The sequence below is a fragment of the Bicyclus anynana genome, chromosome 4 (assembly GCF_947172395.1).
Source record: "Bicyclus anynana chromosome 4, ilBicAnyn1.1, whole genome shotgun sequence".
Taxonomy (NCBI): Eukaryota; Metazoa; Arthropoda; class Insecta; order Lepidoptera; family Nymphalidae; genus Bicyclus; species Bicyclus anynana.
Genome location: NC_069086.1, coordinates 17,142,537 through 17,152,036, shown reverse-complemented (window position 1 = coordinate 17,152,036; position 9,500 = coordinate 17,142,537). Strand labels below are relative to the sequence as shown.

At 37.4% G+C, this 9,500-nt stretch overlaps 1 non-coding gene across 1 annotated transcript; it reads left to right on the top strand.

Annotated features, from left to right (window-relative positions):
• Nucleotides 1-1,028: 1,028 nt before the first annotated feature.
• LOC128198082 (5S ribosomal RNA) lies at nucleotides 1,029-1,147 on the top strand. Its single transcript, XR_008250824.1, has one exon. It is a non-coding gene; the product is annotated as a 5S ribosomal RNA (ribosomal RNA).
• Nucleotides 1,148-9,500: the final 8,353 nt, after the last annotated feature.

Genomic DNA, 9,500 nt, shown 5'->3' with positions numbered 1-9,500 from the left:
TGCTGAGTTCGAGTCTCCTCTCAGAATGAGAGGGTTAGTCCGATAGTCCACCGCGCTGGCCCAATGCAGATTGGCAGACTTCACACACGCAGAGAATTAAGAAAATTCTCTGGTATGTAGGTTTTCTTACGATGTTTTTCTTTCACCGTTTAAGACACGTGATATTTAATTTCTTAAAATGTACACAACTGAAAAGTTGAAGGTGCTTGCGCTGGACCGGATGCGAACCCACACTCTCCGGGTGCGGAGGCAGAGGTCGCAGCCACTGGGCTATCACGGCTCATGTAATATGTAACAATGTATTAATATATAATATGTGATTGCAATTTGATTTATATTACATTATGATATTGATATTGTTAATAAGAAGTCTTACATTTCTATTTTCTAAGTTTCTGTTCTATTACAACTTATGATGGCTTACTTTTATTCAGCGTTTGTTCAACGCCTCAGACTAATTAGATAAGGACCTACCTCGCTAGATGTTACTTTTCTGTCAAAGTGTATAATCAACGATCTAATGCGATTTTAAAATGTCTCTATAGACTCAATGTTTCGTAATCTCGTCGTCGTTAAATTGTAATCGTGTTCGTCGGTTAAAGAGCTCCGTAAAAATACCTTTTTGTGTAGTTGAATGGTGTAAAAATGGGCAAAAACTTCTAGTTAAGATATTTAAGTTAGTTTTTCTCAGAAAATGACAGACAATTTTGTTCGTGATATTATTGATTATTGGGTGCGATACTAGTTTTTATGTAATTAGTCTGAGTACAACGCAACGCCTTTGAACTTTTTTCTTCCGGTGGTTGATTATTCGCTAAAAAGTGTTGTTTTAACAGAAATTCATGGCAAGTCATCTTCATCATCAGCCTACTGTTTAATATATCCTATACAGGATCCAGGCCTATACAGAGTTTAGGCCTAAACTCTCATTTTTCACTCACCCCAGGAGAGGTGAATTTGGGTTAACTATAAACTTACCAAACTGCTTCAAAGCGAGATAGTGAGGAATAAAAATAACGTGTTTTTTAATCAACGTCCATACCATGTTGAATACACCGGTTCTCGTCCGATCACCGAAGTTAAGCAACATCGGGCGCGGTCAGTACTTGGATGGGTGACCGCCTGGGAACACCGCGTGATGTTGGCTTTTTTTCCCCGATATCTGACGTCACCCAGACGTGGGCTTTTTAACTCACGATCTCGGGGGCGCCCGGACTGATACACTCAGGCCAAAACACCCTTCCCGAACGGCCCTCTAAGTCGAGGCCCGAGTCTCAGAGGAGACGCCCTTAGAGAGTCGTTCCGCCCACTACTTTCTTCTAACCCCCCGGTGACGCCGCTGAGGTCCCATAAGCAGCCTACGGCACTTACACAATCAGGAAAAAAAAAAAGTGTTTTTTAATAACTCTCAATTGCTTATTACATATCTAAGGTTTGCATGCTACATAAGTGGTTTCACCGCTTTTTATATTCTGCTGTCCATAATAATGTAAATAAATGCTTTGGTAGACAGTGAGCGCGTAGCTTTAAGACAATCCAAACCTATTAAACCCATTAAAGTTAACGCTATATAAAGTGAAGTGTAATAAAATGCACTTTTTAGACTATAAAACATACACCTGTTGCTTTCTTTAGCTTTAGAGTTCCGTATATAGGTACTTGTAAGCTTTTAAGGATATGTAGGCACTATATCCTACTAATATTATAAACGCGAAAGTTTGTATGTTTGTTTGGATGTTTGTTACTTTTTAACGCCGCTACTATTGAAGCGATTTGGCTGAAATTTGGAATGAAAATAGATTTCACTCTGGATTAACACATAGGCTACTTTTTATCCCGGAAAATCCATGGTTCCCGCGGGATTTGTGAAAACTGATTTCCACGCGGATGAAGTCGCGGGCGTCCGTTGGTGTTATGTAAAATGGGGTCAATTTCATGTTTATTCACTGAAACGTATTAAGTAGTATACACTCAATCATCATTTTATAGCTTTTAGTTAGGGGGTTAGTGGACCAACACTAACTCCCTAAACTAAAAGCTATAAAATGCCATTACCAACACTGCGCTAGTGGGGTCGACTAACACTGCGCTCTCCGATGCGGGGTCCATTCCAGCACTTTGGGTCACCAATGTCCAGTGACAGAACCATGGGCCCCGCCCATTGCCACTTCAGCTTCGCGACTCGTTGAGCTACTTCGGTAACTTTAATTCTTCTGCATAGAGAGATTCTGAAAGCATACCTATCTCGAGTAGAAGTGTTATGATACCTACTAGCAGAAATCCCGCGATTTCACATGCTTAGTTCCCGTTCCCGTGAGAATGCTGGGAGACATTACTCAGCGTACATTACTATTACACAGTGAAGATGTAGTTTTCTAATGGTGAAAAAAATCGGTTTTTGAGTAAATAAACAAATGAAATAATTAATTTTACCTCATTGTAATATTAGGCTAGGTATGTATTCTGTGTTAATAGTTACAATGGAAAAGGTAAAGCGTAAGGCAACATTCGCACGAGTGTAAAAAAAGCGATGCGTTAAGACTCAGCGTTGGCAGTCGTAGCGTATCTTATTAAAAAAGTTGAATAAATAAATAAATAAATAAATAAATATACTTAAACAATACACATCACTATCTAGCTCCAAAGTAAGCATACAGAGTAGCTTGTGTTATAAGTGCTAAGATAGTTGATATTATAATATTAATATACAATTATATACTACATACAAATACTTATATCTATACTCTATACTAATATTATAAAGAGGTAAAGTTTGTAAGTTTGTAAGTTTGTCACATTTTTTAAATGGGGTAATCTTCGGAACTACTGGTCCGATTTTAAAAATTTTTTCAGCAGTAGAATGCTACATTATCGGGGAGTGCTATAGGCTATATTTTATATTTTGGTATCATATATATTAGCCGAGTTATCACAGTTTTTGTCATACAGGTCGGACTGAAAATCCTCTTAAACAGACTTATTCGCATGCGCTGCCTTAACTATTGTGTAAAATTGAAATTAATGTATGTAGACTTTATGTATCTTTAAAAGTTCTACAAAAAAGTCCGCGACACCATATATCTATCTTCTATATATTAGCTAGATATAGTACCTTTTGTGTTTTAAAAATTATTAATTTTATATACTTAGGTTTACGTCATTATTTATACAACTAAACTTTAATCCTTATTAAAATAAATCATTTAATAATCACAAGGATATTATGGAGATAGATTTGCCCTTTACAGTATGTTAATTACTTAAATAGATTCGGAGATAATACAAAATTTCTAAAAAACGCAGAAATTCCGCTATATGACGCCCGGCGCTTTCTTTTACGTAGTTCCCGTTCCCGTGTGAATATGGGGATCAAACATAGCCTATAACACTCGCAAATAACGTAGCTTTCTATTGGTAAAACAATTTTCCAAATCGGTCCCGTAGATCCAGAGATTACCTCCTACAACCACACGAACTTTACATCTTTATATTATTAGCATAGAAGTCTCTATTTCTCTTGCTCATACCACCACTCTCGAAGGACTGGACTGATTTTGCTAAGGGTAGGAGTAAGATAGAGAAGTTACAGTGTAGGGTAGGGTACGGGTAGGGAAGCGTAGGGGTAGTGTAGGGGTAGGGTAGGTTTAGGGTCGGGTTTAGGGTAGTGGTAGGGTAGGATGGGGGTAGGGTGTAGGTAAGGTAGGGGTAGGGTAGGAGTAGGTTTGGGGTAGGGTAGGGGTAGGGTAGATGTATGGGTTGGGTAGGGTTGGGGTAGTAGTAGGGTAGGGGTAGGGTAGGGTAGGGGTAGTAGTAAAGTTGACATCGAAATTTACGCGGACGAAGTCGCGGGCGTCTGCTAGTAATGTATAAATACACACAGACACTGGAAAACACCCATGTTCATCACACGAATATTTTCCAGTTGTGGGAATCGAACCTACAGCCGTGAGAATTGTTGGATTTGAACGCTTTTTTAACGTCCGTTAAAAAAACTCTCGTGCGAATGAGGACTACTGCGTATTGTCAGCGTGTTACTTGACATCAGGTGTGAGCTAAGCCATCTGCCGCCCCTATCTAACGTACAGACAGGCGCGCAAACATTAAAAACTATGTTGATTCGGTATTGTGTTAGTCCCCTAATATATTGTGACCACTTGAAACTTTTACGAGCAGTTAATGTGTGTCCACCAACCCGCATTGGGATAGCGTGGTGGATTTCAAATCGAAATCGTAATGGAGAAAGTTTTATGTTTATGCAATGCAGGTATTAATTAAATGAAAATCATTTATTTTGTTATTTTAACTTTCATTGGAATTTAGTAAATAACTACATATATAAATAACCTCTTAAAATGAATTTGTCAGCAAAATTATATAAAACCCCTAGATAATAACAGTTTGAATACTATCTCTCTGTTAATTTATTATTAATAGAGATGTTTAGTTTTTGTCATATTATGCAATGAATAATTCAAGCTCAAACTCAAAATATTTAACATTTTTAACAATTTTTAATGGTCATGATAAATTTGTTTCAGCGAGTCGCGAAGCTGAAGTGGCAATGGGCAGGCCACATAGTTCGAAGAGCCGATGGACGTTGGAGTCCCAAGGTGCTGGAACAGCGACCTTGCACCGGAAAGCGCAGTGTTCGGCGACCCCCCACTAGGTGGACCGAGGAAATCAAGTGGGTTGCAGGGAGCCGCTGGATGCTGGCGGCACGAGATCGTTGTGCTTGGAGGTCCATGCAAGAGTCCTATGTCCAGCAGTGGGCTGATAAAAGAAGAAGAAGAGGAAAGATAAATTTGTTATTGGATAGAAGCAGGCGTTACTTTGCGGAAATTCATCATGAATTAATATATAATAATTTATTTATTTTGCTATTATCCGCGAAAAGTCGACGAACCCATGCGACAACGTCACCCAGGTCCGACAAAGTACTCTCTACGTACGTTTCACCCCGAAACCGGAGCATCCTCAGGAGATGTTGACTCTACAACGTGCAACTGCAAATGGACAATAGCATTATTATAAAAAATATATAGTGTTAAGTAAAGTTGAAATGAAAGTTTTTAGGGTTCCAAACGCAATATAGTCCGAGATTTAAGAGTCCACGGCTAACTCAGACAGTTTCTTTTTATTATCATGACAATTTCACACGTTCAGCCGTGATTTTAAAGCACACATTGTGTCCAAAATTTATACCTGTATATCACACAACCCGTATACTGAGAGTGACAAATCGCTTGTACGTGAAATTACACCAAAAAAGAGTAGTTTCAACGGCTTTATTCCGATCACACCTTCTGAAGTTTTCTATATTCTGAGTTCACAATATTGTCTTAAAACAAAAAAAGTAAACAATAGTTTTAATATGGACACGTAAAAACGTAAATACTTCTTTTTGTCAACCCTGAAAAGTAAACAGATGAAAATGAAAAAAGAAATTGGTTTTAATTTTACCGCCCCTGCCAATTTTTAGTCATTATTATCAACGTACAGACAACCGTTTCAAACGTATTATTTATACACGAGTATAAATATAGATATCCAATCATTAGCAAAGAGAGATTTTATCTTTGGCACGCGCGAAAGTGCGTTTGCAATTATAAAGCCACAGATTTGGCAGAGAGATTAAATTGTGTGTTATTATTTGGTATTGTGCTATACGTTGTCATGGAAACCGAATAAAAAAACAAAAATTTAATATGCCTTGGGTCCCTGAACAAAATATTTATTAATGTGCAAACTTTTCTATGTGGTATTCTTGATGAGTTGGACAAAATTAAATACGTAGCGAACCATGGTGTTTTTCTTTCCAAGCCATCATATTTTTGACGGCCTCCGTGGCGCAGTGCTATGAGGTGGACTTTCTAAACGGAGGTGCTGGGTTCGATTCCCGGCTAGGCCGATTGAGGTTTTCTTAATTGGTCCAGGTCTGGCTGGTGAGAGGAAACGGCCGTGGTTAGCATAGGCGTAGACGTACCGCCAAGTAATTTAGCGTTTCGGTACGATGTCGTGTAGAAACCGAAAGAAGTGTGGATTTTCATCCTCCTCTTAACAAGTTAGCCCGTTTCCATCTTAGAGATTGTAGTTAAGTATAAAAATAAAAATAAAAAAAAACTTCGGCGTATCCGATATGTCTCCTGAAAGTTTTCCGACAAGGGTCCGACATTTATCCATTCTGCATGAAAATCGGCTTTTATCCAATTCCGAGGTCTTATAAAATCTTATCCAATGAAGAGCCGAGTCTAACGTAGAGATAAACCATTGCCTATAAATAGAGCAACACTTTGCAGGCAGTGGCGTGCACTTCATATATGCAAAAATGCACTGCCTACCCTGAAAAGTCGTACTTGTATTGGAGAAGGAATTTTCCATTTAGTACTGCTTATAAGTACAGTGCCTACCCTTGTTAAACACTTTTGTGCATGCCACTGTTTTCAGGGCATGGAAGAAACAGTTCTACTTAGTGCTGCTCTGTGTCAATCTACCTTAGACGTAGATGTCATCCCATCTCGATGTAATATACCTACATAGAGCTCTTTTACACAATCTCTTCTTTGCCTCTCTCCTCCTGTCCTTCCACTTACAATTTCAAAATTCTTGTGGTAATATAACTTTCATCCCTCCTCATCATCCATCTGTCCATACCAAGAGTACCTTTTAATTCTACTTTTCTGACACTGGCACCACTTTCAGACTTATATTATTTACTTATTCCTTATTTTATTTTAGTGTATTATATTATCTAATGCATTGAATTACTATGTACTACGTAGTACATAGTAATTCAATGATCTAATGATGTGAAACTGGAACGTTAACCATGAATGTAACAGCACGATGTGCTGTGATAGCCCAGTGGATATGACCTCTGCCTACGATTCCAGAGGGTGTGGGTTCGAATTCGGTTCGGGCATGCGACTCCATCTTTTCAGTTGTGCACATTCTAAGAAATTAATTATCGCGTGTCTCAAACTGTGAAAGAAAAACATCGTGAGGAAAACTGAATTTTTATTTATTTATTTAAGCCTTTACAATCTAAATTACATAATATTTATTACATGCTTTATAGTTAAATTTCATCCCACTGCTTGGCAAAGGCCTCCCCCTTCCTCTTCCATTGTGTCCTTTCCATTGCTGATCGGGTCCAGTATGTCCCTTCAAAGGCAATCAGATCGTCTTTCCATCTACTAATTGGTCTGCCTCTTTTTTTTTTTTCCTCCCTTGGGCACCACGATGTTGTTATACTACTCCAATCGTCATTTGATTTTCTTGTTATGTGTCCTGCCCAGTTCCATTTCAACCTCTTTGTTATTTTTCCTACGTCTTTCACTTTACTTTTTAGTCGAATATGAGTATTTGGCACCCTTTCAATCAATTTTATGTTTAAGAAGTTTCTTTCCATGTTGCGTTGTGTTGTTTTTAGTCTCTTTATATGGTTTTTATTCAATGTTGTTTGACAACCATAGGTAAGGGATGGTGTTATACATGCATCAAAAGTTTTCGCTTTGAGACTTACTGGTATGTCCTTGTTTTTAAAGATATATTTTAGGCTCCAGTATTTATTTCAACCTTGGGAAAATTGAATACCAGAGAATTTTCTTAATTATTTGCGTGTGTGAAGTCTGCCAATCCGCATTGGGCCAGCGACTATTGACCAAACCCCTCACATTCTGAGAGGAGACTTGAGCTCAGCACTGAGCCGAATATAATATAATAATGAACAGCACGTGGCTTGGTATTTTACTGTCCTGTGTCCATATGGATAAAAAATTAGTTTCGGTGGCTCCGGTTAATGAGATAATTGATAACTGCGCCATCTGGCGCTAAACAAATTGTTGAGCAATTACAAATACATGTGTCCACGTTTAAAATGTCATCAGAAGCGTGTGGGCCCGGACCGGTGCTCCCTGTGGGTTTTATTAAGGCGGCACTCTGTCAAAAATTCAGTGTAAACTATATTGCTTCTCAAGGAATCTCAGTGTTTTCACTTGAAGAGGATATTTATTTGCCGAAATATACATTTTTATATGATTTGTGCCTTTACAGAGGAAATTGTTAAAATATCTTAATAGGTTTTTCGAAGTGACTATTCATACAGAAAGCGGACGAATAATTATAATTATTATTATTGATCCGACAATTAACTAGACGGACGACTAGTATATGGTTTAAGATTTTTATTATTAAACATTTCATAACTTATTCCACTACTTGGAAATGGTTTTTTTGCATAATTATATTTCAAGTAGGTACACAGACATACACTCGATTTATGTGCTAGCACACACCCGTGGCGTCGTCCGCGCGTCATGGTTTCCCCATCAAACCCCCACCCCCTTTAAAATAACTTTAAGATATCTTACTGAAAACACTATATTTTAGGATCCGACTGGTAATGCTAGAAATTAACAAATTTAAACAAACATTGTATCCGAAGAATAACGTGAATATACAAAAAGACATTATTAAAATTATTTATTTTAAAATTAATCTAAATATGTTATTACTTATATTTGTGAGATGTATGTAAAGAATATCAGACTTGTGCCCTTTTCAAAATTGCATATATATATAAATTAGAACACTTTATCTTTTATACAGGGAATTAAGTCTAAGCTTTCGTTCTAACATTCTGCATTTCCGCGGTATCCCCTTAACATCAAACGATACCGTCGCGTGCTATACTGTTTCGAACAGTAATTGAAAGGTACGACTGTTACAGATGATTCAATACTCAAAGGGTTAATTACGTTTTATTAGGGCAAGTCCATTGCATTGCATCGACCAGTCGTTATTTTATATTGCTGATTCTAATAATGTGGTCCAAGGTTCGATTCCATGTATGAAAAATCAAGATTTTCTTTCTTTCAAGAAATTCTCCATGACAGACTGAATTTGGTAGGTTTGTTGTTACCTACACTGACATTAAGACTGCGCCCAAACTGTGCCAATATTGCATTGTAAACATTCATATTATACTTCAATAAATAAATAAATATACTAAATACTTAATACCAGTAAGGCTTTGGAGAATACGTTTAGCCGTAGGATTAACATCTAATAAAGATCGTTAAATAAAATATTCTACTAATATTATAAATGCGAAAGTTTGTTTGGATGTTTGTTACTATTTAGGGCCACAACTACTAAACCGATTTGGCTGAAATTTGGAATGGAAATAGATTTACTCTGGATTAACACATAGAATACTCTTCATCCCCGAAAGATTCACGGTTTCCGAGTGATTTGAGAAAAACTAACTTCCACGCGGACGAAGTCATAGTCATAGTTTGATACAATCATCCGACAATCTGCATTGAGTATAGTGAGGCTAAGCTTTATATACAGAATATGACTTCTGCCTCCGATCCCAGAGGGCGTAGGTTCGAATCCTGTCTGGGACTGTCTTTATCTGTAATTTTTCAGTTATGTGCATTTTAAGAAATTATATAGATACATATCATGTTTTTTTTGTTTTTTTTATTTACAAGTTA